Here is an 8,796-nt window from a genome sequence, read left to right as displayed (position 1 = left end):
GCGCGGCGTGGTCAACGTGGTCAAGGAACGACTTCCATCAGACGTGGACTGTACGTGGAGAGGCTGACAGCTGGTCCACGGCCGCAGCAAGGAAGTGCCTCCTTATTACGCGGAAAATAATGATTCCTCCACCTGACAGCTGGGACCCACCGGACGGGCCATTGTATTTCACGAAAAAAACGTTTCCCCCTGACTGCTGGGACCCACCAGCTACATCTTCGCACGCAAGGAAGTGCGTCCAGGCAAAAAAACGATTCGCCCCCCTGACTGTTGGGACCCACCAACTACATCTTCGCAGGAAAGGAAGAGCCTGACAGTCGGGACCCACCTGGTCGAAGCGTACGTAGCGTTGTCATTCTGGCCGCGAATGTGTACGTACATATATACTGGTGGATGTAGAGGCGCGTACGTGTCGTAGTAGAGGCGCGCACGTAGCATGTACACGTACGTACAGCGGCCAGGGTGCAAGAAAGAAAATACGGCCACGTATGTGTACATACGGGCGGGGTCTCGAACGTCTACTCGCGCATACGTACGGCCAGGGCTCGTTTACATGGCTGGGTCAGAATGGAGAAACATCGTCGTCGTCGTGTTCATGGGGAGGCAACGGAATGCGTCGTGTTCATGGGGAGGCAACGGAATGTGTCGTGTTCATCGGGAGGCAACGGAACGCGTGGGAGCCAACCGGCTGGGTCGGAACGGAATGCGTCGTCGTGTTCATCGGGAGGGCTTGGACGGAACAGCCGATGGAAATGAGGCCTGGCGTACCGCAGAACGGAGGAAACGGCCTTGTGTTCGACCGGCCATGTTTGAAACGGGATCCTGTTCATCGGGAGGGGTCTGGCGTACCGCAAAACAAAGGAAACGGACCTCCTACGGTCGAAACGGGGGTCCTGTTGATTGGGAGGGGTGTGGCATACCGCAAAACGGAGAAAACAGACTTGTGTTGGAGCGCTACGGTCGAAACGGGGGTCCTGTTCATCGGGAGGGCTGTGGCGTACCGCAAAACGGGACTCCACGGGATACTGTTCATCTCCACCGTCGACCCCCTCCAGCCTCCACGGGCTACTGTTCATCCACCGTCGACCTCCTCCTGCCTCCACCTGCGACTGTTCATCCACGGGCTCCTGTTCATCCAGCCTCCACCATGCGCTACTCCACCGGCTACTGTTCAACCAGCCCTCTCCACGGGCTCCTGTTCAACCACCCCTCCACGGGCTACTGTTCATCCAGCCCTTCACCGTCTACTGTTCATTCTGCCCTCCACGGGGTGGTCCTGTTCATCCTGCCCTCCACGGGGTCCTGTTCATCCAGCCCCAACCGGCTGGATCGATCGGGGTCCTGTTCATCCAGAGGCAACACCACGGGGTCCTGTTCATCCACCCCCACCGGGAATGTTCATCCAAACCCCCCCAGCAACGCTCACTGTTCATCCAGAGGCAGCATCGATCGGCTTCAGTTAGCAGCAGTAGCGAAGGAATCGCTCGATCGGGTTCAGTTAACAGCCATCGATCGATCGCTCGGGTTCAGTAACGCGTAGCCTGCAGTGCAATCGCTCAGGTTCAGTTAGAGCCCAACGCCTCGCTCGGGTTCAGTTAGAGCCAACGCCTCGCACACACGCGCGTACGTGTACGAGAGAAACGCGCATTGCTCGGCCCCCGACCTCCCACCGTAACCGGGAACTCCCCGAATTTTTCCTCGCCCTCGCTTCTACCACGGTTTTTTCCGTCATGGACGGCCCAAAGAATGTCATGCAGCTGCGTCTCCGGCCCGCCCAGGACGAAAAGCCCATTTTCTGTCATGATTTTTTGTCATAGAAGTAGGAGCCCACGACATCTATGATGATACCGGGTTTTGTCACAATTATCATCATAGAAGTGTCATATGTATGACAGAAAAAAAATTCGTTCGGCCCAAAATGTCACGGATGTGTCTTTTTTTTTTGTAGTGCAAGCATAAAATCTTCATGTGCTCTCAGTGAAAATTTAGAATTGTAATGAGGATCTCTAATCCAACATTTAGCACCGAAGACTTTGAAATAACTCACATTGGGTTTCTTGTCAGTGAGGAGTTCATAAGCAGTCTTTTTGAAGAATTTGTGAAGATATACCCTGTTGATGATGTGGCATGCAGTATCAATTGCCTCAATCTAGAAATGAAGAGGCATCTTGTATTCATCAAGCATAGTGCGAGCCATCTCAACAAGAGTCCTGCTCTTGCGCTCCAAGACGCCATTCTGCTGAGGAGTATAAGGAGCAGATAACTCATGAGTATACCAAGTTCACTAAGATAGTCATCAAGACCAGTATTCTTGAACTCAGTTCCATTGTCACTTCTGATGTGCTTGATCTTCACACCAAAGTTGGTTGAAGCCCTCGAGGAAAATCGTTTGAAGACTTCCTGCACTTCACGTTTGTAAGTAACAATATGCACCCATGTGTAACGAGAGTAATCATCAACAATAACAAAGCCATATTGAGATGCTTCATTAGTGAAGAATATGACATCAATTTCATCAGATCAATAGAACAGATAAAGCTGTAGGAGGACGTGAGAAATGAGGATTCATTTCTTCATGATTAGCCTGCGTCCTTTCAGGCATATTCAGGTCTCCAGCAAATTCTTCAGACGTTTATGCATGTCTGGAGACCTGACCCTGCATAAGAGATTAGTTCTTCTTCTTCACCACCCACACCTGAAGGGGTGGCAAAGAGTTCATCATTCTGCGAGCTCCATAAGAGAAAGGTGGCATAGAAGCCAGTCCACTTCGTTTCACATAAGAGGAGTTAGGGTAAGCATATGAGTAAGCAGAGAAATTCTTCGAGGACTTATGAACATAATGGTTAGAAGAATAATGATCATATTCATAGCCCTTAGATCTTCCCTGCGAAACAGAAGTGTTGGCACGATGATGTTCATATGAGGACTTTGATCCTTTTGAGGAATTTGATCCACGTGAGGAATTCGGTCCATATGAGGACTTGAATCCATATGAAGAATTTGGTCCATATGAAGAATTTGATCTTGGGTTCCTATTCTTCACAGGTGGTGTCATGATGACATTCACCTGAAGACTTTCAAGGCACCTTTTGGGAACCCAGATTTTCTTCATAAGAGAACCGTTCCTGCAGTTAGTGCCACATATCTAGAAAATACTTCACCATTTTTGTTTTTGAACAGTTTATAGTTGGAGTCAAATGACTCGTCAGAAGAATGAGGAGATTCACATGTAAAGCCAGATAAAGTAGATGGATCTACTGGTGGTCCCTTTGCAACAACCCATGAGGTTTTGGGATACTGCTCAGGCTTCCAGTATATCCCATCAGCATTGGGTTTCCTCTCAAAGGCAATACCCTCTTACCTAGGGTTCCTGTTGAGGATCTGCTTTTTAAGCACATCACAAAGAGCCTGATGCCCTTTGAGACTTTTGTACATGCCTGTCATATACAATTCCTTCAGCCCTGCATCATTAGTGATACTAGCAATGTCCTCATATGAGGAATTAGTGATAGCAGAGGCAGGTGAAGAATTTGTAACATTAGAAGCATTTGAACATTCAGGTGAAGAATTAGCAGATTCACGTTCAATGCACTTCAAACATGGAGAAATAAATTCTTCCTGAGCAGCGCTGATTTGTTGAGCAAGTAATGAATCACGCTCCTTCAGAAGATCTTCATAACTCTCCCTTAACTTTTCAAGATCTTTCTTTCTTTGAAGAAATTCATAAGAAAGCTTCTCATGATCAGATAAGAGAGTGTTATGATGACTTTGAAGGTTGTCAAACTTAGACTGAAGTCTTTGAAGATTTTCAGTCAAGGTTTTAGTGCGATCCATTTCTTCACCCAACATATCATCTCTCTCATTCAGCATATTTTGAACTTTCTCCAAAGCTCTTTGTTGTTTAGTGGAAAGGGAAGCAAGTTTGACATAACTGGGTCCAAATTCATCACCAGATTCATCATCACTGGACTCGAATAGGTAGCATTCAGTTACCTTAGCACCTTTTGCCATAAGGCATGGTGTAGAGGATGATGATTCTGGTTCGAATGTCATAGCTTTGAGTGATTCCTTGAAATCCTCAAACCAAGGATCATGACGAGTTCGATGACCTTCATAGACCTCAGAGAGTCGGTCCCAGACAAGCTTCGCATGGCTGAGATGCATGATATTCCTGAACTGATTTTGAGACAGACAGGAGAAAATGACGTCCTTCGCCATGAGGTTGAGAAGAGTGTGCTTGCGAATGTCATCAGCTTCCGCCATCTTGCACAGATCGGTAAGACCAATCTCAATGATGGTCCACAGCTCGCTGTTCATCGCCATGAGGCGCTTCTTCATCATGGCCTTCCACTTGGGATAATCGTGACCGTCAAAGATGGGGCATGACACGGTCTTCATTCCTGCGGTCGACATAACTAAAACTCCAGGCGGTTAAACCAAAATCACACAGAACAAGGGAGTACCTTGCTCTGATACCAATTGAAAGTGCGTTAAGTCGACTAGAGGAGGGGTGAATAGGCGATTTTTATAAATTCTTCACCGAGGAATTTCAGGGTGAGGAAATTCCTAAGAGAAGAACTACTTGCAATGGAATAAGTACTCAGATGCAAACATAGCAGAGCATAAGCATGGTCATCATGATGAAATAAAAACACGCACAGAGTACAGAAAGCGTAAACACAGGATAAACAGAATGAAGACAAACAGACTGAAGAAATTGGACTGAGGAAATTGAGAAAGTCTTCAGTCAAAATCTTCAAACAGATATGAACAAGCACATAACACAGTAATGAGGAAACGGAAGAGTTGAGGAAATAGAACCAGTAGACTTGGTGAAGACAAAGATTTGGTAGACCAGTTCCAACTGTTGTGACAGTTGTACGTCTGGTTGGAGCGGCTAGGTATTTAAACCTGAGGACACACAGTCCCAGACACATAGTCCTCACCGTATTCTCCTTGAGCTAAGGTCACACAGACGTCGCCCAATCACTCGTGGTAAGTCTTCAGGTGACTTCCAAACCTTCACAAACTCGGTCACTCGACGATCCACAGTTTCCTCTTGGATGCTCTAGACCATGACGCCTAACCGTCTGGAAGATGCACAGTCTTCAAAGGTAACAAGCGTCGGATCCACGCAGGATCAATCTCTTCAGTGATGCTCAATCACTTTGGGTTGTAGGTGTTTGGGTTTGGGTTTTCCTCACTTGATGATTTTCGCTCAAAGTCCTCGGAGGATGGGATGCTCTCAAATGACAAGTGTCAGTTTCTCTCGGAGCAGCCAACCAGCTAGTGGTTATAGGGGCGGCTATTTATAGCCTAGGGAGCAGCCCAACATGATAAGACATAAATGCCCTTCAATGATATGACCGTTAGGTGGGTAGATATTTTGGGACAGTTGGCGCGTAGCACAGCAACGGTCGGAAATTTGACTATGAAATTCCTCAGGGCTATCATGTTCCTCACTTTTAGGCAATCCGCACTGGCGAATTCCTAACTCTCAGTCAGAACAAATTCCTCAGAGACCGGAAGAACATCGTCTGTGTCACTGAAGAAATTGACTGAGTTGTATGAGATTTCCAATGGCTTCACTCGAAGGGATTGGTAGGTGTAGGATTTTGAGTTGAGCATCACATGGAAATTTTTCCTTAGTATTTCCTCGACCCCCTTTAACAGTACGGTGTTTCCTATGACTCAAGAAAGAGAAAATGAAACTACGAAAACAAAAGTCTTCACGCTTCATGTTCCTCGTATGAATAACAAGTCTTCAGGGTCACACCAATTTCTTCACTTTCAAAGTCTTCAGAAATCCAAAGTCTTCAGTCGAAGACATTCATTTTTAGGGGTCGACTTTCTCTGTAAATATCAAACTCCTCATAGACTTATAGACCTGTGTACACTCACAAACGCATCAGTCCCTTAACCTATAAGTCTTCAATACACCAAAATCACTAAGGGGCACTAGATGCACTTACAAATAATACCTTTATCATGATTAAGGAATATAATAATAACCATTTTATTATTGCCTCTAGGGCATATTTCCATCAGTCTGAGGTAAAGTCAAAGTAACAGTGTGTCTATAACATCAAGGGGGAAATCTAAGGAATCACCCTCGATGGATTCCCACTCGATGTAACCGTCAAGGTGAACTTGGAGGAATCACCCACGAAGGGTTCACACTTGAGGTGTTGCACGACAAAGTCGTCATCGAGACTGTTGAAGGAGGAATCACCCTCCGTAATCCACGACCAATTAGCTACACTACAGAGATATCATCAGGAGCGTGTTACGAGGTATCACCCTCGAAACTCAATAGTAGCTCTGCAGAGTCGTACAACTAAGGGGAAGTGTCAGTGATGTGTTGGTCTCTGTACATCGATCACATTGATTTAGACATCCGATAATAAAGCGGGGGCAACCGGGACAAGGTGAGGGGTCACTGATGGATCACTAAGCAACCTATACTAAGCATATAGGATAACAGGTAAAGTACAATAGCAGGTTGCAAAAGCAGGCTATGCATTAGAATGAGAGCTATCGAACAACGGTAGCAAAATCAAATGCAAGCATGAGAGAGAGAGGGAGAGAGAGAATGGGCGGTATAGGAATGATCAAGGGGGTTTTGCTTGCCTGGAAGCTCTCCAGACAAAAACGGATCCTCAACGAAGTAGACGATCACCGGATCATCGGCAGTCTCAGAGTCTACCAGAAAGGAAGTAATGGAGGGGGAAACAATAAATAACAGAGCAAACAATACAACACAGATGCAATGGCATGGCAAGATGTGTGGGTGACATGCTCTAATGCAACCCTAAGCATTTTAAAAGAAGACAGAAAATATCCGACGATATTTTCCCGGCTCCGGGGTATTATCCAGTACATTGATTCGATAGCAAAAGTTAGATGTTTGTTATGTTAGAAGGGTGTGGCAGGTATGTGGATGGCATAATCAGATTTTTTATATTTTTTTGATCATTTTTCATATATAAATTATTTCCATCTGACTTACGGTTTAATTTCTATGAATTTCTAAAGTTTAAATGTATTTCTGGATTTTCTGGAATTATGTTAATTCCAAATTTATTAGCTAATTTTCTAAGTGCACCCAGGACTGACTGGTAGGCCCCAGTTGACTGGTCAGCTGCCTAGTCAGCGGTCAACGTTGACCGTTGACTGGTCGACACGACACATGGGACCCAGCTGTCAGTGTCTCTGATCAAATTAACAGCTACTTAATTTATTTAATTAGCTAGGGCCTACATGTCATTGACAATTTTACTTAATTGAGTAGTTCATTAATCCATCAGGGGTAATTAGAGGGGTGGGGCCTCGTGGTCAGTGGTACAAGCCGGCCTTAGGGGAAATTGCGCACGCGTGCGTGCACTAGCGAAGGAGCGGAGAAGCACGGCGCGGTCGTGCGTGTCCAGCGTGCGGCCGGCAAGCGACGGGGCGGGGCGGGGCCCGAGCGCGGGTAGCTGCGGCGGCCGCCGGCAGCAGCAGTGGTGGCAATAAGCGGCAGCAGGCGCGGCAGCAGTAGAAACAGCAGCGACAACGGCAGGCAGTCAAGGGCACGCGGCGAGGGGGCGGCAATGCATGGGCTCGCATAGGCGGAGGTGCACTGGAGGGCGCGGCCGGCGCAGCCGGGGGCTGCAGCGGCTCACGGGGATGGCGCCAGGGCCAGCCAGGGCCAGCCAGGAGCGATTGCGGCCGGCGCGGGCGTCGGCGGGGCAGGGGAAGGCGGATTCGTGGAGGGACCTGGGCGAGGAGGGAACGCGGCCTCGCGCACGCGGGAGCGTAGAACGCGTCAGCGAGCGCAGGGTACGAGGACGACAGCCGGGGTGAGCACGGCGAGGGGCGGCAGGAAGTAGCAGAGTAGCAGCAGGGGGACCACGACAGCGGGCGGCTGCGAGCGCGGCCTGGGGCCAGCACGGGATGCGGAGGTGCCGGAGACCATATCCAGGGGCAGCTCGAGGCAGTGCCGACAGCCAGCAGAAGCAGCAGACTAGCAACAACCAATGCGGGCGAAAGTGACAGCAGGCGGGGCTACGCAGAGGCGGGTGCGTGCGGAGAAACGGGAAGGGAGGGAGGTGCGCGATCTCACAGTGAAGCTCGAGGAGGTCCCTACGAGGGTGAGGGTGCAGCGTCAGTGGCAGATCGGGTGATGGCGTGCGGCGGCCGAGGTTGGGAAGACGACTACGATGGCGCTCCCTGGCTCCGATCCATTGACTCAGACGACGAAGACGAGGACGACGGTCCTCGTGGGCACCAGCGGATGGCGAACGGTGGCCGGTGGCCACGGTAGTTGTGACGCCCCCCATTCAATCGTACACTAATCATACACGCAAATGTGTACGATCAAGATCAGAGACAGGGAAGCAAATTCGTGCCTCTAGTATAACAAGAAAAACATGTTTTTTCCCTTTCCGAGAGGCATGCCCGTGCCTCTCGCGGAAACAAATCCGTGCCTCCACGAGGAGTAAATCCGTAACTCTTGCGGAACGAAACAAAAAAACACTTTCTTTTTTTCCTTTCCGAGAGGCACGCTCGTGCCTCTCGCGGAAGCAAATCCATGCCTTCACGAGAAGTAAATATATGCCTCTGGTGAAAGGAAAAAGAAAACACGTTTTTTTTTTTTGCAAAGTTTCTTCTTTTTTGTCAAAATCCTAAGAAAAATTAGGGGGAAACAGAAAACCCAAAAAAATCATCTACAGGCTGAAAATGCGTAAAAAATAGAAAAGGTAAAATCCAAAGGAGCGCCTAGAGCGTGACACGTGCCTGCGGCTGAGAGCGCGCCAA

This window comes from Triticum aestivum, chromosome 5D, assembly GCF_018294505.1.
Source record: "Triticum aestivum cultivar Chinese Spring chromosome 5D, IWGSC CS RefSeq v2.1, whole genome shotgun sequence".
NCBI classification, from domain to species: Eukaryota; Viridiplantae; Streptophyta; class Magnoliopsida; order Poales; family Poaceae; genus Triticum; species Triticum aestivum.
This window is presented reverse-complemented; position numbering follows the sequence as displayed.